Genomic DNA, 24,275 nt, shown 5'->3' on the forward strand with positions numbered 1-24,275 from the left:
ACCTACCCCATCTTCAGCTGTTAAAAACATCTCATTTTCCAATAACGTGAATGAGTCTGCACAAGTATCAGGCGTGTATGCTTCTCTTCATTTGCATGCCACTGGAAGAGATCAGAAAGATGTCCTTTTGATTTCAAACTAACCACAGTTTCCCGTGACAGCCACACTCAGAGATACCTGGTTTGACTGTAATTAGTGAAATAAACCAGGAGCAAGCATGATTTTATGTCCTGTTTTTGTTGTTCTCAAATCAACTTACTTAGAGTAGGTGACCAGGGTAATGCCATGCTGTGTGGCATTGATTGCCAACAATGCCCATATATGCCCATAGAGGCCTTTCCGACTAAGTGTAGGAAGAACTTTCTGACAGTAAGAGCTGTTAGGCAGTGGAACAGACTCTCTAGGAGGGTGGTGGACTCTCCTTCCTTGGAGGTTTGGAAGCAGAGGTTGGATGGTCACCTGTCATGGATGTATTTTGAGATTCCTGCATCGCAGGAGGGTTGGACTAGATGACCCTCGGGGTCCCTTCCAACTCTGCAATTCTATGAATGATGCCACTGTGGCTACTCCTAGACTGCAAGCCTAAAGCTGCCATCTTGTGTATGCTTCCTTGGGAGGAAGCCCCACCAAATTCATCCGTGGAATTGAGCTTCATGGCTGCAACCCTAAGCGTAGGAACAAAGGAAGCTGCCTTATAACTGAATTAGGCCAGCACTCCCATCTGGCTTTGTATCAATGACTGACAGTGTCTCTCTAAGGATTTCCCCCAGCAGCCATATCTGGAAATCTGTGACCTCCTCCATACAACACACACACACTCCACCACTGTGTTATAGCTGTGCCCCCAAAGCACACTGGCCAGATCACTGGGACTTCCTTCTAAGCAGAGTTAGGGTCAAACTGCACTTCCCATGATCAGGGGGAAAACAAAGGGCCAGGCTGCCAGGGCTGGAGTCAGATGCAGGTCAGCACAAAGAAGCAAGGCCAGTTGTCAGTTCTCAGCCAACTTTTTATTCAAGGAAATGAACATACAACTCAGCAACACTTCCCATTAGGTCTTGCCCCTGTGGAGCAGTTGTCAGGACTGAGGTCCCTGCCTTCTAAGGCTCCTCCTCTCCCAAGCAGTCTCAAACAGCATCTGAGCATCTTTGGCCTCTGTTCCACTCTCCTCATTATTCTGTGCGTTCTTGGAGACAAGGCTGGAGGGGAGCTTGTCGCAGCAGGAGAGGGAGACTCCCTGGATTCCTCATCAGTCTCTTGACGCCCCTCCTCTGCTTCAGCCTTGGAGTCTGAACTGCTTCCTTCCACAGGTTCTTCCTGCTCACTAAACTTTGTTGCCCCTTCAGCTTCCAAGCTAGATTCTTTGAATTGCATAAATTGGCCTCTTGGCTTATAGTGGCCACTGACACATGGCTTAAAAAGAAAGAAAGAGGAGACTAATTTGCAAATGCTGTATATAGATAGACATGTAAAAATGATTACTGCCCTACTGAGTAATACCCATTGGTATTGGTAGACCCATTGGTTTCAGTGAGTCTGAGTATGAATTAGCTGGATGCATGATTTTACTCTTGAGTATGACTAATGTTGGATATCACCCTATAATTTTTATAGAGGAATACTATACATCTCACTGTAGTGGGGAGGACCAGGGCCTGTGTGCATGTGCTCAGTCTTCTGCCAAGGGGCTGGCTGCTGATGGACACTGACCACCCTGTCTTTGCCCTGTCTTTGCCCTGCTAATGTGTGCATGTGGTACCAGTTGCTCTGCCATTGAGACCTTGTCCATTTTCCACATCATTTAAAAAGGTTGCATTTTTGGGAGTGCGTGTTGTTTCCTAAACAAACAAAGATGTCAAGTTAGACTCTCTTTAGAAAAGTACTAGGGGAGTAGTACTCCTTAGTACCTGGGAATTCTAGGATAGGAAGCACCCACATGATCCAGCCTATCTAGACACACCTGGAGATGCATCAGGGGAGCATCATTAGAGCAGCAGGCACAGGGCAAAGGTTGCTTGAACCATGTCATAGATGCCATGACAGAATTCAGAACCAAGCTTATTCATTGAAATCCCCACACAAAAACACTCGCACGCTAATACTTTGGGATTTGAGTGATATAGGGGAAAATAGAGGGGCATGATGGTTGCATTAGAAGTTAGTGAGGACACCGCAGGGACTTGAACCCCGTCCTGGAAACCTTGAAGGTGGTGCTTGAAATGGTCCTTTGGTGCAATGGTGGAGTTAAGAATCAAGCTCAGTCACTGAAGTCACCACCCTCCCATGCTAATACTTTGGCTTAAGAAAAAAGGAGCCAATTATTATTTGGGCAGTGTGGGATAGAGAGGGGTAGAGAGACAGAAAGAGAGAGACAGAGAGGGGTAGAGAGAGGGATAGAGAGAGATAGCAGTTGCATTGGAAGTAAGCATGGACACCGCAGGGATTTGAACCCCGTCCTGGGAACCAGGAGCGCCGACCACCAGTGCCTTTTGCTTTTTTTTTGAGCAATGCAACAAGGGGAAAAGCAAAACCTGAGAGAACATTCTGTGAATGTTCTCTCAGGAAAAAGAAAAACCTTAAGAGTTATGAAGAAATCTGCTGCAAAAGGCTTCCACTTCTGACGAGTCATGGACTGCAACCTGAAAGAGTCTTAGCAGAAAACAATGTTAGTGCAAAAAGTTGCAGATGGAACACGATAAGAGATTTCTTCCTTAGTCAAGCAAGGGGTACTGACCTAAATATCCTTGAACAATGGAATACCCTTTTGACTGCCATTTTTGTCTGAAGCTGGATGAGCCATTGATCTTTGTTGTTGTTGTTTAGTCGTTTAGTCGTGTCCGACTCTTTGTGACCCCCTGGACCAGAGCACGCCAGGCACTCCTGTCTTCCACTGCCTCCCGCAGTTTGGTCAAACTCATGCTGGTAGCTTCGCGAACACTATCCAGCCATCTCGTCCTCTGTCGTCCCCTTCTCCTTGTGCCCTCCATCTTTCCCAACATCAGGGTCTTTTCCAGGGAGTCTTCTCTTCTCATGAGGTGGCCAAAGTATTGGAGCCTCAGCTTCAGGCCATTGATCTAGAGGGGCACAAAAGAGAGATAAAATTCAGACTTCAATCTCTGCCATTAAGCTTGGTATGCGGAAAGAGGAAAGATTGCTCAATGCTCACCCTTTTGTTTGTCCATTTAACTTCATATGTCTGGCAGCTCCTTCTGTTGGTCTGCGATCTAAAGTCTCTAGTTTATCCTACCAGCAGGTGAGCCTCAATGTGGTGACACGGAATAGGGCCTCTTCTGACATATACAGAAGAATCCTTTGCTGTAAAAAGTCGCAAACCATCTTGCCGCAACCTTAAAACGAATGAGGAATCAGAGAGTACCATTTTGACTAGATATTTCCTCCCTAGTCAAGCAAGGGATACTCACCTTGATGTGGTTCAGTCACAGAGTGCCATTTTGACAGTCATTTTTTCAAGAAGCGGATGAAGAGATTAACAAGGAGAGACCAGTACAAAAGCATTGCACTGAAAAAGATCACTGAGTTGTCTTCATCCAAAGACTAATTAGTTTGTAAGGTAAATAAAACTTTAAGACTTAAAAGTGTCTTAGCCCAAGAATTGCAGGTGGAAAAGAGATTTTCTCTCCAGCGAAACACGAGATACTCACCTAGAAGCCACCACCTTTTGAAAAGTCAAAAGTATTTAATAGTTACCTTCCTTCAACTGCAGAACTAATTTCCAGGTGTGAAGTTACTGGCAAAGGGAGCTGACTGCTAGACCTGGTTTTAAAATTGGCATTTTAAATGCATTACCTTCAGTGCTGGAGGAACCAAGTTTTTTGTGTAGAGTCAACACTTTGTGTTGTCTGAGCTATGCAGCAAATAAAATAAAATAAAATCTGAAAACCTTGGTTATTACCACCAGAGAGCCACGTTATGCATCAGGGGTAATCTTGCCTGGCCTGTTTCATAGTTGCCTTTTGAGCTCCATTTCCCATATCTTTTCGAAATCTTGCCGGTTCTGCTGGAAAGGCTTAGTGGAGTTGATGTTCTAGTCTGCTTCCTCATCTGATCCTCACAACAACCCTGTGAGGTAGGTTAGGCTGAGAGACAGAGCGCTTCATGGCAGAGTGAGAATTTGAACTTGAGTCTCCCAGGTCCTAATCCAGTACTCTAGCCACTCTCAGGAACTTCCTTTGGAGAAAGCACTTTCCCTCAGGATCCTGGACTTGCCATGTCCCTGAGCAGTCACTCTCCAGTCGCCATCAGCAGGTTCATCCTCAAAATGCTTTATTTGCCTTTTCAGCAAGTTTTTAACTTACCTGTCTTTCTCTCCTTCCAAGGCAATTTGAGCCAACATGAAATTAGAAGGAACGGCTTTGTCCTCTCCTTGTCTTCTTTGCCCCCCCATATGCACATTTCTAGCTTCAGCAACAAAAAACTCAAACTTTCCCTTCATGAAATGACTTCTCTAGTTGCCTTTTAAAAGAAAACCCTTCTATTTTTCCTACTCATTTTCGCTCTTCTTTAAGCGGACTTCATATCCATGTACCCTTTCATGTGCTCCTTCTTTTCATCCAAAGTCTCCTTAGTTTGAAGTTTCCTAGATCTTCATTTTCTCTTGGCTTTTCCAGTTAAGTATTTTCATTTTTCTTGATTCTCTTTAAAATCTCCATCTTGGTATTTTTCTCAGTTTTTTGTTTGTAAAATATGTCCACCATGACTTCTGTGACTCTGCAGGAAGAGGTGGCTTCATCTGAGCGTTGTGGGCTCTTCAGACACAACTGTAAAGAGAGGCTGCCGATGAGACGCACCTGGAAGAGACTGGGGTCTTCAGCACCTTTTCTCTCTCCTACAGAAACAGAAGACCAAAAACAGCAGGTTACCTAAAGCCGCGCAATCAAAATGCATGTTTCCCTCAATAATAACTGCAGGTTTTTACTTGATGTATCAAGAGCTCTTACTCACTTTGCATCTTGGGAGTTAACAAAACAGCTCTGCCTCAGACACAGTGAACTCTGCAACGTCTGTAAAACAGAAGATCTGGAACAAAAGAAAGAGTGTTGTCCCGTCCGCAAGTGTACCTCATTGTGGACTGACACAGGAAAAGGCCTTCTCTGCAGTGACATCTCGACAGTAGAAGTTCCCTTGGAAACAGGAATGGCGGTCACCTGGCGTCTTCAGTTCCCAGATCATCTGAAAAGAACGACTGAATGACCAATGTTGCTAAGTGCAAGCTCCTTAGGAACTTGTATATTTTATGTATTATTACATCAATAACTTACCTCTTCTCCAGTGAGTTCATGGCGGTGTGATCGTCCTTCTCCTGTGACCTGAAACAGTCTTTGCACAAAGAGTTGTAGAAGGAAGACAATATACCGTATTTTTCGCTCAATAAGACGCACCTAGTTCTAGAGGAGAACAAGAAAAAAAATGTTTTCTCTTTCTCTGCGCAACGCCTCTCCACCAAAGTGGCAGGAAATGGAAGGGGCTCCGTTTCTCCGGCCGCTTCGCTGAAGGGCCCTGCGCAGCTTTCCCTCTCTGCGCAGCTCCCCTTCAGCAAAAACCTTGGTTATTATCACCAGAGAGCCATGTTACACATCAGGGGTAATCTTGCCCAGCCTGTTCCATAGTTGCCTTTTGAGTTCCATTTCCCATTTCTTTTCAAAATCTTGCCGGTTCTGCTGGAAAGGCTTAATGGAGTTGATGTTCTAGTCTGCTTCCTCATCTGATCCTCACAACAACCTGTGAGGTAGGTTAGGCTGAGAGATAGAGCGCTTCATGGCAGAGTGAGGATTTGAACTCGAGTCTCCCAGGGCCTAATCCAGCACTCTAGCCACTCTCAGGAACTTCCTTTGGAGAAAGCACTTTCCCCCAGGATCCTGGACTTGCCATGTCCCTGAGCAGTCACTCTCCAGTCGCCATCAGCAGGTTCATCCTCAAAATGCTTTATTTGCCTTTTCAGCAAGTTTTTAACTTACCTGTCTTTCTCTCCTTCCAAGGCAACCTGAGCCCACATGAAATTAGAAGGAACGGCTTTGTGCTCTCCTTGTCTTCTTTGCCCCCCCCCCCATATGAACATTTCTAGCTTCAGCAACAAAAACCCCAACTTTCCCTTCGTGAAATGACTTCTCTAGTTGCCTTTTAAAAGAAAAGCCTTCTATTTTCCCTACTCATCTTCCCTCTTCTTTAAGCGGACTTCATATCCATGTACCCTTTCATGTGCTTCCTCTTTTCATCCAAAGACTAATTAGTTTGAAAGGTAAATAAAACTTGATTTCCCCTCCTTCACATTCCTTCATTTATCTTCATTTTCTCTTGGTTTTCCATTTTTACTTTTCTTGATTGATTTCTTGATCCATCTTGGTATTTTTCTGAATTTTCAGTTTAAGTTTTGCTTGGCTAAACCCATTTTGAGGGGAGTTTCTCAAGATCCATCATCTGTCTACAATTTACTGTCCCTGTGTTATTAGGATTAAGTCTTCTTTGATCTTCTATTTTCCTTCAGTTTCCTTTTAGTTTAAAATTTAATGTCTCTCCTAACACCTTTTAGGGACAAATACATGATTAAGATACATGTGCACAGTATTTGAAATCAGCCACGAAAGAGATCACAGGTTAAAATTACCTGTGTCCCTTTTGAAGTTGTAAATGATGAATTTCAGCAGAGTGAAATCCCTTCATTTACTCTAAAAAAAAAAAATCCTAATAGTTTTCAAAAGCAATCTAACTTAAGCTGGTTTCAGTTGCCTTTTCAAACCTGTTTCATCTTCCCAGCCTCCCTCTCCTAATCCCTCTGCCCCTTAACTCCTTCAGCTCTGACCAGTGAGAGGGCTAACACCAGTACTATAGCCAGGGACAGGCTCACTCACTGGAATGCGGCTCGCTCCTTCCGCCACCAGTAGGTCATAACCACACATAAAAAAGTCCCTTGCAGCTTTAATACAGTGGGTACAAATGTCTTTATTTTCGACAGCAGGTCACTTTGATGGGAAATGAGTATTTTCTTTCCAAATTAAAACATTCTGGAAATACAAGGGAACTGAATTTGAAATCCACCTAAATCTCATGGAGTACAAATTACAGGAACATGACCTGCACAGGAGAATAAGGGAAAGACTATGGGAAGAGGGGCTGGCTTGGATCTCAGTGGCCCCCATTGAATTATATGGAGCAAAGCAAATGGGCTGTACAGTTGGAAAGGTAATATGGGGTACAGTTAGAAAGGACAGCAGTTGCTTCTCACTCCTATGTATAGAGAACATTCTATGATAGAATGAATGAAGTCTGGGTGCTTGTTTTTAAAAAAGTTGGCTTAAAAAGAAAGGAAGTGGTGGTTAATTTTACATCATTGCTTCTGCTTGTAGCATACTGGTCGTCTTTCCCTTGAAAATTGCTTTGTTGAAATATAATACCTGGTTGGTGGATGGGAAGGGTTTGGAGTGACTGAAATAGATGTACAGTTCCACTAATTACAGAAGAAATTTCATTTCACTCAGAAGATTAAAAACCTCAGTGTTTGATGCTTAAGAATACCTTGTGTGGTTTGAAGTTAAGTGCTCTTTTCTCTGTTCTATCTCTGTCTTAACTTTAACCGCCATGACATGATTGCGTAATTATTGTAACTTGCAAAACCGGATGAATTTTAGCACAATGTGTAAAGTTACTTTCCAGATAAACGTCCCTGAAGTTGGACTGTTATTTTACAGGAAAGCAGTTAGAGGTGAAAGACCGGGTGAAATTGCTTTGGATATGGTTTTTATCCTGCTGTAACCACTGTTGTGTAATGCATGACATCATTAATCTGGTTGCCATTGCCAATAGATTTAAAATTCTCCTAATCAAATGCATTCATTTTAAAGGAATTAGCCTTGTTTGGTACACTTCTTCCTTGCATTGGGCAAGGAAAACATTGCCACTGAGAGACAGCAGATTGTAAAGTGGTATATTCCTTTAACATTTTAGCAGCCACTGGCCCATTTGAAAATGGGGGCTGACTGGTAGTATTCCAGATAAGCCCACACTTGACTTGTCTAGCTTGATATCCTAACTACATATAACGTGACTGCAATGAAAGGTTTTTGCTTGAGATGATAGCTTGTTTGCATGACTATTCAGTAGTTCCTCTTTTAATACCTGACAGGAAAATGTCAGTGATATGACAGGTGATTTCTCACTGGGAGAAATATTTCATTAGGGGTCCAGTGTTTATGTTAGTGCACTCTGAGAGACTGCTAAGATTTGGAATATGGTGTTATTTTGCTCCGTTGTATGTGTAATTTTTATTTATTTATTTTTTCCCCATGTTCAACAAATGTGTATCTTTCAAGGCCATGAACAAACATGCCTGAATCCAGATCGTTGTAGTCTTGAAGCCTGAAATGCAGAAGGCAAGAAGGTTTTGCTTAGTTGATCAGGCAAAGGTTGAGATGTGAAAGCCTGGAGGTAAAAATAAAATAAAATAAAGAACAAAGGTGCAACTGCTTATTTCCCATTTTTTTCTGATTTTTTCCCCAGGCCTTCACATCTCTAAGCAAGGGTAAGAGGCAGAATCACTTAAAATTGTAATGCTAGACTACCGCAATGTGCTGTATGCAGTACTGCCCTTGAAGTCCATATTGATCATGTAGGTGCTCCTTTAGTCCAGGCATGAGGGCCTCAGGCGAAGGAGTTAAATGTGGCCCTCCAGAATCTCTTTACTGGCCCTCGGGACTCTTTTCAGGTGACACCCTGCCCTCATGCACAGTTCTTCCCAGGCCACACTCCTCACTAGGCTTCCTTTTCATCCTCTTTCAAAGGCTTTGCCTAACTGGGACGTGTCCTTGAATCACTACCATCATTGTCGTCGATTGTATAGGCTACTCAGAGAATAATAATAATAATAATAATAATAATAATAATAATAATAATTTATTATTTGTACCCCGCCCATCTGGCTGGGTTTCCCCAGCCACACTGGGCGGCTTCCAACAAAGACCAAAAATACACTAAAATGTCACATATTAAAAACTTCCCTGAACAGGGCTGCCTTCAGATGTCTTCTGAATGTCAGGTAGTTGTTTATCGCTTTGACATCTGATGGGAGGGCGTTCCACAGGGCGGGCGCCACTACCGAGAAGGCCCTCTGCCTGGTTCCCTGTGAAGCCATCAAAACAGTAAAACAGGATAAAACAAGCTCTAAGAACAATAACATTGATTCGGGAACAATAAAACCATCCATCCAAACTCTAGAAAAAACACCCACTGATATTATAACCCGGCCAATAACTTGGACAGGAAGTCCTGGGTGAGCTTTCTTAGGAGTGGATGTGCCACCACCAATTTCAAAACAGTGGGAACTACCTCTGTAATGATGCCTTCACCACATCCCAAACCCACCCAAACATGCCCTGCTGGGTAGATTTTATTAACCATGAAGGACAGGGATCAAGGGAGCAACATGGTTAGATGCCTCACTGCAAGCACTTTCTTATAATGCTACAGTGGTACCTCAGGTTAAGTACTTAATTCGTTCCGGAGGTCCGTTCTTAACCTGAAACTGTTCTTAACCTGAAGCACCACTTTAGCTAATGGGGGCCTCCTGCTGCCGCTGCGCCGCCGGAGCACAATTTCTGTTCTTATCCTGAAGCAAAGTTCTTAACCTGAGGTACTATTTCTGGGTTAGCGGAGTCTGTAACCTGAAGTGTATGTAACCTGAAGCGTATGTAACCCGAGGTACCACTGTACTTTCTTGCCTGGATGGAATATAAGAGAGGGGTGTGTGAGTCTGTGTAGAAAGTAGACTTGTACAAATGTACAGTTTTCCATTTGGTGGTCTGCTAACATTTGCCCCTGGCCTTGCCCCCATGTTGACATGTAGACCCCCGACATTTCACAGATGAGAGGACAGCCCTCAGTCTGAAAGATGGTCTCCTGCCACGACTTCAGTAGATTATAGGGTCTGTTCTGGCTATGATTTAAGACTGCAGGTTTTGACCTTGCAAAGACTTGAAGGAACTTGAATCTTTATAGCAAAGAAACCTCTCCTCTCCTTTTGTAAGCAGTATAAGGGCACCTTTTATATAGCGAATAAGAATCATGAGGCATATAAGTGTCCCTAGTGGCTGTTGCTCAGCTCTCAGTTCATTGTCTCTGGAAGTTAGCCAATATCTTAGCTTGGTATTTTCTGGAAATGATGCAAGATGTTTGTAATATATAAACAGGAAAAAACAGTTTTTAGTTTCTGTATTTCTTGTAGGTTAGTTCTTTTAATTGTATTGTGAAAACTTCAATTAATTTTTAAAAAATATTCTACACAGAGAGACATATATATGAATGAAAAGATTGAAGACACTGGGATGTATAAATAATAGAATATGTATTTTAAATGTCATGATTTTTGTATTCCAAAATGGTAGTTGCTGACACTGTCTCAGAGAGAGGAGAGAGAGAGACAAGGTAATAAATCTGAATAAATAGATCAAAATAGGTTAAAATAGTAGTCAGCGGTCATAATACTTTTAAAGCTTCACATGAGAGGCGATGCTTGGCATTTATATTGCATTTTTTTTGCTGCTCAAAGCATTTCATTTTGTACAGTATTTCAGTACTTCCTAGGAAACCTTGAAGCAGCCCCTAACTGGGCTTTGGCTGAAACCAAGAGGCAATGGTTTGTTTGAGACTAACTTGCAAGTTACCGTACCTAGTTTTTGGAGGAGGAAAACAAGGAGAAAAAAAATCTGAATCCCAGAAGCCAGAACAGCAAGAGGGATCGCTGCGCAGCAAAAGCAGCGGTCCCTCTTGCTGTTCTGGCTTCTGGGATAGCTGTGCAGCCTGCATTCGCTCCATAAGACGCACACACATTTCCCCTTACTTTTTAGGAGGGGAAAAGTGAGTCTTATAGAGCAAAAAATACAGTAATACCGACGAAAGATTTGCATTCGCACACTTGACCACTAGGCTGTCTCAGATCTCGGCGCTTGTACTAAAGTACATTAGCCCATCGTCAGCTCACCTTTCATCCTTGGTCCAGTATGAGAACATTGGTAGTCCTGGCACCCTAGTCCTGCGCATTGAGGTCTCCAGGGGGAGTGAACACATATACAGAGAGCATGAATCGCAGCGGAAGGCATTCACCCCAATCTGCAACTGTATATGCATAGGCATGGGGGTCCGTGTATGATTTAGAAACCTGATTTCCCACCTGCAGAAAGAAAGGCCTATACCGTGGGATATACTTAGTCGACTTTGTGCCATTATGCAACCAATTGCACATTCGTCTCCTCCATTCACCCTCAGTATGTCATGAGCTCTGACTTTACATGGTGTTGCTAAGTATGTGTCAGGGAACTGCCATCGGAGCCAGAAGGAGAGGGAGGGCTCCAGAGGGATTCCGGAGAGCGTCCCGGGAGGGAGAGAAGCAGCACATCTTCTGGGGAAGGAAATCAGCGTAGCACCAGTGGAGGAGGGGGGCAGATGGGGGAATCGGCGAGGTGGCTCCAAGACTCTTCGCCGGGAACCAGCGGGGAGAGCACGGGTCCTCCGATGCCCACACCCTCCCTGTGCAGAAGGCTTCCGCGCAGGGAAAGTAGGCAGCGACTAGGCGTCAAAGAACTTTTATGCTGGAAGAAGTTCAAGAAACGCCCACTGATGGATTCTGCCAGCGATTGAGACAGCCACGGGCGAGTGGCGGTCCAGACAGAAAGGGTTCACTCAGGCAACCCACCCAGGTGTGGTGCCGATTTACGCACGAGCAACCCCTAGAACCATTACAGTATGCTATGGGAATAGCTAGCCTCCCTCTGCTCCTCAATAAATATAAATGAAGCTTCACTCATAACGTTGGGTTCTGCTTCAGAATTAGCTAGTTTCTCAAGCCTCCAGTTTTCAGCAATTTCAGTGTTGTTGACTTTCATATAGATTACTTTCATTTTTACAGGGCTTCTCAGGGCAGACTCTTAAGTGCTTATTCAAATATAAAGGAATGAGGTTACCCTTACCAATAATACCACAATGATGAGAGGGCAGTAGTCATTTTAAAAACATACCAACAAACCCTTGTATTACTATACTCGGTTTTGTTCTCTCTAATGCCATTTTCTGAAATGCCTCCTATTACTTGCCACTTTTTCATTGTAAACTTCTAAATCGCTTTTAAATCTCAACGCCCCTTTTAGACCTACCCCAGTGCCTGTTGGTTTTACTTGGTGGGGAGACGAAGGCATTGACTGAAACTAAATGTGCAGGCCAGTGGCACCCAACTTCATGTGGGATGTTCATGTCTACTGTTCTATGCTACCTCTAAATTTTGCGGTCTCATCTAAACCTGCATTCTGCTCATTCGTACTAGATTATGCACATAAAAAGATAAAGGGACCCCTGACCATTAGGTCCAGTAGTGACCGACTCTGGGGTTCATAAAGCTCATCTCGCTTTATTGGCCAAGAGAGCCGGCATACAGCTTCCGGGTCATGTGCCCAGCATGACTAAGCCTCTTCTGGCAAACCAGAGCAGTGCACGGAAATGTTGTTTACCTTCCCGCCGGAGCGGTACCTATTTATCTGCTTGCACTTTGATGTGCTTTCGAACTGCTAGGTTGGCAGGAGCAGGGACTGAGCAACGGGAGCTCACCCCGTCGTGGGGATTCAAACCGCTGACCTTCTGATCAGCAAGTCCTAGGCTCTGTGGTTTAACCCACAGCGCCAACCGCGTCCCTTTTAGATTATGCACACACTCCTCCCTATTTTAAGATTCACTGATTTCTTGCTTGCTAGCATTTCTCTAAAAGCCCATCTGTGAAAGCCCAGGCAACACACTACATTTTCCGTCGGCAGATGGAGGTGGAAATGCAATGACAAAAGTAATGTTGATCTCATTCCAATTAGTATCACTTTGGAAGACTTCCTACGCAATTATTTTGGTTCTGTATACTTAGAACTGCCTTTATTTATGCCACTTCTCAACCCCTGCCCATGTTTGAACAGCTCAGAAAGTGCCTTGCATGCATGCAGCACCCCAGGTGGTCTCCCATCCGGGCACCATATGGGACAAGTCCTGCTTAGCTTCAGCAGTAGATTTTCATCATGTGCCTTCTAAGCATTCCCTGGGAAGAAACACTCCCTTGCTGTTTTCAAGGGTGGGGGGAATCAAAGCTCTTCCCCAGCAATCAACATTCATTAGGAAGTCACAATGTTGTTTAAAAAAGCAAAACATCTATTGCAGGCATATGGCATTATCTCCTACCACAATGTTTTGCTCAGTGCATGGGGAGAACCTCAATTCATCAAAGGAGAGTTACATTCAGAGATAAGGAGATCCTTAAACACATGGAGGAAAACACTGGGTCCCACCCACGGAATCTGTCGTCTTTGCAATTGCATTAATTAATGTTAAGCTGCTCTTTATGATGAAACTGAAATGCTGTAGGTGACAAGCGCTACCTCTTTGCCTGCTCCGTCCCCATAATACATTCCTTTAAAAAACCATTCAGACATATGTAATGAGAAGCAGATTTCTTCTGTTGGGACTGCTATTAGTACTGTTGCTGTTTCAGAGAACTAGGGCAGTTTGGGGGCTGAGAGACTGACTTTGGAGCCAGGAAATACCTGGTTCAGATTTCATCGAGTTGACCCTAGACAAGCTCCTCTCTCTCAGTCACAGCCCCCTTTCCATGGTCTGGAGATCAGACTTACCCCCATTGTAATGTTTACTAAAATATGTGAAGGAATACTTGGAGCCATGCAAAAGCGCTCTTATAAATGTTTGACTTGGTTTGTTATATTTCTATGCCACTTTTGTTCAAATGAATCCCGAAGCGGCTTACAAACAATAAATAACAGTAGCGTGATAAAACATAATAGAACAATGCCAAGCGTCATTAATTAAGATTGGCCCCCATCTGTGAGCTAAGCTGATCTTGATTCCATATGAGAACGATGAAGAGGTTTAGAATGCAGCATGAATGTCACATTTGTAAATAAGATGGTTTGAGTTTTGTGTCTCTTGTTACTTGTGTGTTTTGCTCATATGTGGTGGGTTGAATACCCACAATAAGCAGCTGGTGTTTCTCTTCTGTAATAATTATTCAAGACCATATTCCATAGTTGGAGATTTTGTTGTCGTTTAGTCGTGTCCAACTCTTTGTGACCCCATGGACCAGAGCACGCCAGGCACTCCTGTCTTCCACTGCTTCCCGCAGTTTGGTCAAACTCATGTTGGTAGCTTCGAGAACACTGTCCAACCATCTCGTCCTCTGTCGTCCCCTTCTCCTTGTGCCCTCCATCTTTCACAGCATCAGGGTCTTTTCCAGGGAGTCTTCTCTTCTCATGATGTGGCCAAAGTATTGGAGCCTCAGCTTCAGGATCAGTTGGAGATTAGGCTGCTGGAATTAGTGCTCCCAGCATATTGAATACATTGAGAGCAAGAATCTGAAAATGGTTATCTGATAAGTTGTCTGAGCATCTTTTTAGATTCTTGCCTTCTCCTTCCTCACAGTATTACATTGTCAAAATAGATCTGTCACTTGATTCCACCATGAACATCTCACCTTATGTTTATTACTAGAGACAGTTGAGTAGTTTTTAAAAGAGAATTCAAAGTAATTTGAGAGAGGCATTGTTTCTCGTGGTGTCTCTCAGAGGCAACATGAAACGTTCATATCGAAACAGTTCAAAAACTTGCCAGACCTGATTACCAGAGGCAAAAGCAAGAGAAATATACATGCCATAAGCAGAACTCTTTCCTTGAAACTGTCTGGAGAAAAATGACGTTTGTCTTCAAAGCTGAGTAATAATAACCAAATGTGGATAAAATGAGCAGCTTTTCGTGTTTCTTTCTCAAAGGGAGGTTAGTCCAGGCCCTTCATGCAAACTGGGAAATATTCCATAAACTATAGCTTCTTGTTTTTCCCCAAACAGGTAAATGGTTTCAGAAGTTGGTTGGGCAACTTGTGGCTTGCTTGTATGAAGGGAGACGTGAAGGGACTGCTTGTATGGCAGAAGCCCTCGTACATATCTTGGCTTATTCAGATGAGATATGTTCATCTGAATGCAACCGGTGTTTAATGCAGATCTTTTCTGAGGCAAGCACAATGCTAAAACCTGCCTCCCATCCCTGGAAAGGCAGGGTCAGGGTTCATCCCTGTATTTCATAGAATCATAGAATTGCAGAGTTGGAAGGGACCCCGAGGGTCATCTAGTCCCACCCTCCTGCGATGCAGGAATCTCAAAATACATCCATGACAGGTGACCATCCAACCTCTGCTTCCAAACCTCCAAGGAAGGAGAGTCCACCGCCCTTCGAGAGAGTCTGTTCCACTGCCTAACAGCTCTTACTGTCAGAAGGTTCTTCCTATACTTAGTCGGAAAGGCCTCTATGGGCATATATGGGCATTGTTGGCAAGCCACACAGCATGGCATTACCCTGGTCACCTACTCTAAGTAAGTTGATTTGAGAACAACAAAAACAGGACATAAAATCATGCTTGCTCCTGGTTTATTTCACTAACTACAGTCAAACCAGATATCTCTGAGTGTGGATGTCACGGGAAACTGTGGTTAGTTTGAAATCAAAAGGACATCTTTCTGATCTCTTCCAGTGGCATGCAAATAAAGAGAAGCATACACGCCTGACACGTGTGCAGACTCATTCACGTTATTGGAAAATGAGATTTTTTTAACAGCTGAAGATGGGGTAGGTGCACTAGAGTTAAGCTGTAACAGCTATCCAGTGCAGTTTTGGTTGGGAAGGGATTAACGATTTGTAAGGTGCCATGCCTTGATTTATTTATTTGTGATATTTATGTAGGCTGCCCAGTAGCATGATTCTCTGGGCACTTTGTGAACTTCAAATAATAAAATACAATATTAAAAATCCCAGTCGTAAAACAGTAATTGTAGCGTGAAAAACTACCAGCACGTCCTGAGTTATGTCCACATCTTTCCCTTCCATGCTCTTCTATTCCCTCTCATTTACAGGAAATATTACAGAGTTCTTATTATCCATTAGCTTCCTGAAGAAAGTGAAATGTAACCGCTGAGGCAGGTGTATGTTACCTGTGCTTAAGTAACCGTTCTATTAAAGTTTAAAGATCTGTGTGTGAACTTTCAAGGCCTATTAGGAGTATCACTTGCTACCTCACAGGTGACTCAAGAGCAAGCTTTTTTCTGCACTCCCTCTCTCCCTTTCCATTCCCACAATAAAGAAAGGCGGAAACAGTTGTGTACTTCACCCATAATTAATGAATGGTGCACAATGTTTTTCATTATTGGGTATGTAGAGCATTGCCGGTAATTCAGGGCTCAGTTATTTTATTTGCTTCTCATTTTGCTCCAGGTGGCTAGAGATGGCAAGGAAGGGATTCAGATGTAGCCACTCTCAAATAGAGTACCAGACATTAATTCCTAGTTTCCAGTTGGGAGTGGGGCGTAGAATCATTCTGAATGAGCCTCCATACAAAACAATTTTAGCTTTCTGTGCAGGGGTTTGCGTCGGGGAGAGCAGGTCTCTGCAAGTGGTACAGAACAGATACAGTCATACCTTGGCTCCCAAACGCCTTGGGAGTCGAATGTTCCAGCTCCCGAACGATTGAAAACCGGAAGCGAGTGTTCCAGTTGTCAAACGTTTTTGGGGAAGCTGAACATCCGGCGCAGCTTTCCCTATTGTCTCTGGCGCACCTGTGCAATTGGAAACCAATTGGGAGCCGCTCTTTGGTTTCCAAACATTTTAGAAGTCAAAGAGACTTCCAAAACGGATTCTGTTCGACTTCGGAAGTACAGTGGTACCCCGCAGGACGAATGCCTCGCAAGACGGAAAACCCGCTAGACGAAAGGGTTTTCCTTTTTTTGACGCGCTTCGCAGGACGAATTTCCTAGGGGCTTGCTTCGCAAGACGAAAATGTCTTGCGAGTCTTGAGATTTTTTTTCGCTCCCCACCCCCTTTTTCTAAGCCGCTAAACCGCTAATAGCCTTTTAGCAGCTAATCCGCTAATCCCTTAAGCCTTTAATAGCCGCTAATAGCCGCTAAACCGCTAATAGCGCTAATCCGCTAATAGGGTTGCTTCGCAAGACGAAAAAACCGCTAGACGAAGAGACTCGTGGAACGAATTTATTTCGTCTTGCGAGGCACCACTGTACAACTGTATTGGTTTTACCTCCTCAGTGGGAACTATGCCGACTTTCCAGAGTACGATAGAACAGTGGCTTTTCAAACTCTGTTCTAGGGAATCCACGGATCCTGGGAGAGTTACCACTTTCAATGATAATTCCACCATCCAACTTGTAGTCTTTGAATTTAGTGCAGAGTACAAAACGACACAGAGATGGTACGGCGAGAGAATACAGAGCTGCTCCATTAACTTGACTGTACAGATAAAAGGGGGCGAGAGCACTTAACTCAATGAGAAATGTGAAAGGCCTTTAAGTGGCAATATTATTGCATGCATTTGGCCAGTCCTCTAACACTAATGCAGAAGCATAGTGGTGCTTATTTCTGCAGCAGCATTGATTGCATTATGTATAGAGCAATCTTCCTTGTCGTAGTGGCTTTTGGATTACAGATCCCATCACCACTGACCATTAGCTATTCTGGCTAGGGCTGATGAGAGTTGTAGTCCAAAATATCTGATGGGGCAGGCTGTTATAGAAAGTGCCTGTGAGATAATTTTGAAAAACACTCCTGCCTACCATAATGTCTCTCTTCCCGGCCTCCCTAAGAATGCATCATCCATGTGTATTGCAAAATACTGCAACTCTCAGGGCCATGGCAGTCTTGAAATTTCATTTATCTGTATAGAAAATGATTTATGAGCTGCCCTTTGTTCTGAAATCACAGGCTGGAATTTGGGTTTGTGTGGGGGTTGGGCAATGACTTGCTAGTTTTCCAAAGTGGCTTTCAGATTCAGCATTTCCCCATCTGCAGTCTGAAGCAGTTCTTGTTGTTGATTAGTTGTTTAGTCGTGTCCGACTCTTCGTGACCCCATGGACCAGAGCACGCCAGGCACTCCTGTCTTCCACTGCCTCCCGCAGTTTAGTCAAACTCATGCTGGTAGCTTCAAGAACACAGTCCAACCATCTCGTCCTCTGTCATCTGAAGCAGTACTGTCTCATAAAAGTTGTGTAGCATGGTTGTGCTGCAGGTTAGAGTGTGTCTCGTGTTATGAACGGGTAGTTGGAGGAGAAAGTTGATCTGCCATTCATATTCAGGGCTGCTGCTTCTGTTACCTTTAAAGACATGGGTGTGCTCATGCAAGTCCTCCCTTATGTCTGGAGAACTCATGAAAATGTCCTCTGGGGCCTGCAATGCCAGTGTCACTCTCCGAGATAATGAGCTTTAGAACAATTTCTGGAGTCTTGGTGAGCACAGATCTTGTCTCTTGGTAACTGTGTGGCGTAGTCATGGATCCAGTGCTAATCATAACCTTGGTGATGGTTTTCACCTTGGATAACAGAGGTTGAAAGGTTATTGTAATGGTTCTAGGGGTTGCTCGTGCATAAGCTTGTCCCAACCTCTGGCTGGGTTACCTGAGTGAACCTTTCCTGTCCGGGCAGCCACTCGCCCGTGACTGTCTCAATCACTAGCAGAATCCGTCAGTGGGCGTTTCTTAAACTTCTTCCAGCAAAGAAGCTCTTTGACGCCAAGTCTTCTCCTACTCTCCCTGTGCGGAAGCCTTCTGTGCAAGGAGGGCGTAGGCAGCGGAGGACCTCTACTCTCCCCGCTGGTCCCCGGCAAGGAGTCATGGGACCGCCTCGCCGCTTCCCCCATCTGCCCCCCTTCTCCACTGGTGCTACGCTGATTCTCTTCCCCAGAAGACGGGCTGCCTCTCCCACTCCCGGGACGCTCTCTGGGATCCCTTTGGAGCTTTCTCTCCCTCGGACACTGATGGCAGTTCCCTGACAATTAGGAAGCAGAACTCAATCTCTACTGTAGTTGTGTCCTCCCTGATTGAACCGCGGTGACGTCCAAGAGAAAAGAGGGAGACTTTGGAATGAATTCCTGGTTTAGTTTGTGGATAAGAGCCCCAGGTATGATGAATCTGTCTCCCTCTTGACTAAGATGCAGAAATCCTTTAAAGGCTGGAAGTTCTTAGTACTACTTCAAGGAAAGCAAAATTAGCTCTTATAAAAGGGGGGCATAAAATGCCCTCTTTTCCCAAGGACATTAAATGATAAAAACAATTTTTAAATAGCTTCAAAATGGACTCTTCTGTTTACACTGCCTTTTTATGTGAGTGCTCGTTAGATAGATGTCTTACTGGCTGCATACAGGCAAGCAGCAGTGGTCAAAGTGGTGTGTTTGATGATGAGCAACCCATCCTTGATTTCTCTCAGAACCTATTTTCTCCCTGTGAGGTCCAGTGGGTCCTTCCACTTTCATTTTGCTTGGTCTCAGAATCCTCTCCCTCTCTCCTGTTGTGCCCTTCCTGTTCATCTTCAGTGATAACATTACAGCTGGTGATGCAGTATGAAAGCAACTTTGGTCATAAGTGATGAATGTCTGACGATAACTTGACATGACTTGCTGGAACTGGAAGGGGCAGCTGTGCCCCTGGACATAAACAGGTTCCCTGACACATTGATTTAGTTTCCAGATGTTACTTGTTTCAGTGATGCTGTAGCTAGATATAGCAAAGACCATCTGTGAGATTTGGTGGGGAGAAAGAGCTGCCTCTTTTCCTACAGTTTTGCTCTACGCTGTACCAATCACATCTTTAGGCACAGTGAGGAGGGACCTGCTGCAGATAGATATTTTGGGGTACCCTTTAAATGCCAACAAAACATTTATTTAGATTTTATTTTTTACCACTGTGGCAAAATGGTGGTTTGGAATTTCTGCCCTGGGTGCCAGAATGTCTTCTTGTTGCTCCGTCCAGTGCAGCAATGGCCCGTGCATTCTCTGTAATTTACATATATATGTGTTAATTAGGGCAAGGCGGAAAGCTGACTTCTGAATAAATTACACCAAGTATGCATGCTTTTAGTATGTTGTTGTTTAGTCGTTTAGTCGTGTCCGACTCTTCGTGACCCCATGGACCAGAGCACGCCAGGCACTCCTGTCTTCCACTGCCTCCCACAGTTGGGTCAAACTCATGCTGGTAGCTTCGAGAACACTGTCCAACCATCTCGTCCTCTGTCGTCCCCTTCTCCTTGTGCCCTCCATCTTTCCCAACATCAGGGTCTATTCCAGGGAGTCTTCTCTTCTCATGAGGTGGCCAAAGTATTGGAGCCTCAGCTTCAGGAACTGTCCTTCCAGTGAGCACTCAGGGCTGATTTCCTTAAGAACGGATAGGTTTGATCTTCTTGCAGTCCATGGGACTCTCAAGAGTCTCCTCCAGCACCATAATTCAAAGGCATCAATTCTTCGCTGATCAGCCTTCTTAACTTACGCAAAATGGTAAAAGTTGTAGAATAATTCTTCTGCTGCTAGACATGAGGATGAGTAAGCAGTTTTGCAGGAGCACTGAAGCCCCTGTTGCCCAAACTCACTTGAAATTTTCATCAGCTGTAGTCTGGTTTCACCTGGAGCCATATCTGTGCAGCCATAAAAGATAACTTTCAAAACAAATGTAAAGCGAGATGCTCAGAGAGATGAGTTCTACTGGACCCTAGACTGTGTTCTTGAATGGGCCCGTATACATTCCTGAAATGATAATTGCTTTAACTACATACTCTTCTTCTGTAGCTTTGGGAACTTAAATTTGTGGAAACAAGGTGCATCTGAGGATTGAAAAGGGTGACGCCAAGACTACAGAGGTCCCAAGGCAGGAAGAAGACCTAAACCTGGGACTACAGATAGAGTAGGAGGAGAGAAGAAACTGGAGCAGGTTTTTTTGTCTGCATTTCGGTAACATTGGACAGCCTTTTGAGTCAAGATGGCAGCCCAATCAGTTCCAGACGTCACTGATTTGGACAGTGGAACCAGCCCTGATCGCCTCGGTTCGACCCACCTGGAGAAATCCAGGGTTGTCATGAGGCAAGGTGTCTGACACTGAGCAGTAATTGATCATACACTGAGGTAATATTCATGATGTAAAACAATATACCCCCTACCCCTGGCTTTCATCTGTCAGCGTAATTCCTTCAAACTGCATGGGGAGGTCAGCACCATCTTGAACTAATAAAAATAAAAATAAATTATTATTTGTACCCTGCCCATCTGACTGGGTTGCTCGCCCCCAGACACTCTGGGCAGCTTCCAGCATATCTAAAAACATATATTTAAATAGGTACACAATTATTTATAGCTTATGATCTTAGTAAAATTATTAACTGTGATTATGGTCGTTAATGAGCACCTTTTGCTTTGGGCACCTGTGAAGCAGGTTTTTTAAAATTTTGGTTTACTTTTTGGGCCAGGGGAGGGTGCAGGAGGTAGAGGAGAGAAAAAGTCTCATTGCACTTGTGGAGTTCCTGTTGTATAAGTGGGTGGATAATATAATTGCATCTCTATCCTCTTTGCATTAATTTTATATTCCCCATAATTCATTTCTATCTTGTTTTCCACTCTCTGTACGGACATTCTTGCAGGACAGAAGCAGCTCAGCTGAAGAGTCTGATGACCTTGCTCAGTCATCAGCAATAAGTGCTTTCTAAACCAGTTACATAATACATTATCAACATTGGCAAAATTGCGTGCCCTGGCAATTACCTTAAGTCCAGCCTAGAGCTTTTCAAACAGCATTTTCCCTCGGCATAAGGCATTTTCGCGTGCTGGGTTAAGTGGGTACAAGCAGTACGGTTTGAGGCAGCCTGATTGCCCTGCCTCTGTTTACTAGTTGTAAAATGTAATCATTTTGCAGTGCAATGTGTGTGCGGTGGAGAGGAGGGTCATAGTGGACTTTGTGCTTATGTGTGTAAGTTATAATTCCTGTACAGACACTTTTCTGCTGTATTATAACCAGCAACAGGCCCTTTCCCTTCCATATGCTGAATCTCCACAAGTTAGTTGAAACAGCCCTCAGTATTGGCTGCAGCCATGCCCTTCAGACACTCATTTTCTCAAGGCTCCATATAATGTGGTTGGCCTTAGTGCAGATATTCTGACCCACACCCAGAAAAGTCGATAGGGACTGAAATGTATTTTAATATCATTGAGAAAGTACTGTGTCTGCGATGCTACAGTAGTCCTGTTTGTGGCAATGGATTTGCAATGAGCTCATTCACGCTGGTAAGACAGGTATTGAATATGGTCAGTCACGGAAGTGGCTCGCCTGTTTTGTTTGTTTATAACTGGGTTTCCCAAGCTTTTGAATTCATGGACCCCTTGATGAGTTGATAAAGTCATCCTTTACCCAGAATCTTAGGAATGCAAATGGAATAAAGTCAAGGAATATCAGCATATACTGTATTTTTCTGTGTATAACACGCCCCCATGTATAAGACGCCCTCTATTTTGGGGGACTGCAAATTAAGAAAATGGGGGGGAAATTGCCCCATGTATATGACGCCCCCCTTTTCTTAACATAATTTTAAAAGAAAAAAACCTAGTCTTATACACAGAAAAGTACGGTAATCAACATTTACTAATCTCCAGTTGACATCCCTAGGAATCATAAAATGTTAAAAAAGTGAAATACGGTAATAAAAAGTAAAAGTGTACCTGTGTACACAGTTTTTTAGCAGCAAAGCAGAATGGTCTGATGCGGTTGTTTTGTGGAATCATCTTATGAAATACAGAGGTTCCTCATTGAGAAGGAACTCTGTACATGCCCGAGGCTCATAATCTCTAATTAATTTTTTTTTGCAGTATACCTCGTAAACTTCTTTCCCACCCCTCAGCCCTTGTCAGCCCCAGATCTTTAATCATCCCGGGCACAGTCCCATCAACCCCAGGGGATCCGTATTGACCGCTTTTAGGAAACCCTGACTTACTGTAATACTTCTTTCTGTCGCCCCTTTCTTACGAGAGGCACAGCAGTTTAAAAAGTCAATACAATTCCACATGCAAAAATAAAAGCAGTAAAACAATTTGGCATCCCAGTGTTGAAAGTGGGGGGGAAAATCAGTCTGTACCTCTGTACCTTCTTGGGGTGTTTTTGTGGGTGAGTGGGTTAGAAGGAGGCTGTTTCTTGGCAATAGAAGAGTTCTTTCACTTTCTGTATTATCTCTCATTTTTATGAAACGGCTTGCCGTCAGGAGCTGGGGTTTCCAATTGTGTGTGACATGCCTCAGAAAGAATGTACTATCCAAACACAGACGGGTTGCAAAAGGTCTAGTCGATGAAAAAAGCTGGAGGGATTTGTGTGTGTGGTTTTTGTGTGTGTGTGTGTGTGCGCGCGCGCACCAGTGTGTGTGCTACCTTCTCTCTTTCCTGCCCTGTCCCCCTGCTTTCCCTTAATGCAATGAAGGAGCCAAGAGTTCCTTCTGGCAATGTGACCTTTCTTGACTTTGATCTGCAAAACATTTCTAATTCCTCTTGGACTCCACTGGGGCTTAATTCAGCAGAACAGGAAAATTGTTATTTTTTCCCCCCCTTAAAGGATGAGTTTATATAATGCTTGGCACTGATTACTCGGGCATGTGGTAGGCTTGATAATGTGATTGGGAGAATGGTCCACAGAGAAACAAATAAGGGTGCTGCATGCTACTCAGAAATGTAATCATTGTGGTCGTCATCCCAGACGCCACTGCTGCTGCGGCTGTTATTAAACTCGTCTGAAATTGTATGTGGCGTCCGCCACCAGAACATAGCGTCATCCTCAGCATATAGGTCACAGACATGTCCAGATTCCCAGTTGGGAGGAGCGGCAGGATAAAAATCAAACAAGCAAACAAACTCTGGCCAAGGTGCCAATTGTACTTTTCAGAATTGCAAGGGAAATAGAAGAAAAAATGCAAAAACTTGGCAGCGGAAGATGAATCTGCACCCGTTCTCTCTACATACCACAGATTATATGTAACACTAATAGGTATAAACTATATTATGCCCAGGGACGCGGGTGGCGCTGTGGTCCAAACCACTGAGCCTCTTGGGCTTGCCGATCAGAAGGTTGGCGGTTCGAATCCCTGCAACAGGGTGAGCTCCCGTTGCTTGGTCCCAGCTCCTGCCAACGTAGCAGTTTGAAAGCAAGTGCAAGTAGATAAATAGGTACCGCTCCGACGGGAAGGTAAACAGCGCTTCTGGTCGCTGCTCTGGTTTCACCAGAAGCGGCTTAGTCATGCTGGCCACATGACCCGGAAAAACTGTCTGCTGACAAATGTCGGCTCCCTTGGCCAGTAAAGCGAGATGAGCGCCGCAACCCCAGAGTCGGTCACAACTGGACTTAACTGTCAGGGGTCGTTTATTAGGCATAATATAAAGGTAGGCAG

The 24,275-nt window shown here is 44.1% G+C and overlaps 1 protein-coding gene and 1 long non-coding RNA gene across 2 annotated transcripts in view; one reads left to right on the forward strand and one right to left on the reverse strand.

The window, feature by feature from the left end:
• MFHAS1 (multifunctional ROCO family signaling regulator 1) overlaps positions 1 to 24,275 on the forward strand; it is a 52,936-nt gene that overhangs the window by 13,263 nt on the left and 15,398 nt on the right. The window lies entirely within an intron of this gene.
• LOC310667909 lies at positions 989 to 6,910 on the reverse strand. Its single transcript, XR_014506400.1, has 3 exons — positions 4,963 to 6,910; positions 2,735 to 4,846; positions 989 to 1,413 (listed from the first exon to the last, which is right to left on the reverse strand). It is a non-coding gene; the product is annotated as an uncharacterized lncRNA (long non-coding RNA).

Source organism: Podarcis tiliguerta (genome assembly GCF_965153285.1).
Source record: "Podarcis tiliguerta genome assembly, chromosome: 17".
Lineage (NCBI taxonomy): Eukaryota > Metazoa > Chordata > Lepidosauria > Squamata > Lacertidae > Podarcis > Podarcis tiliguerta.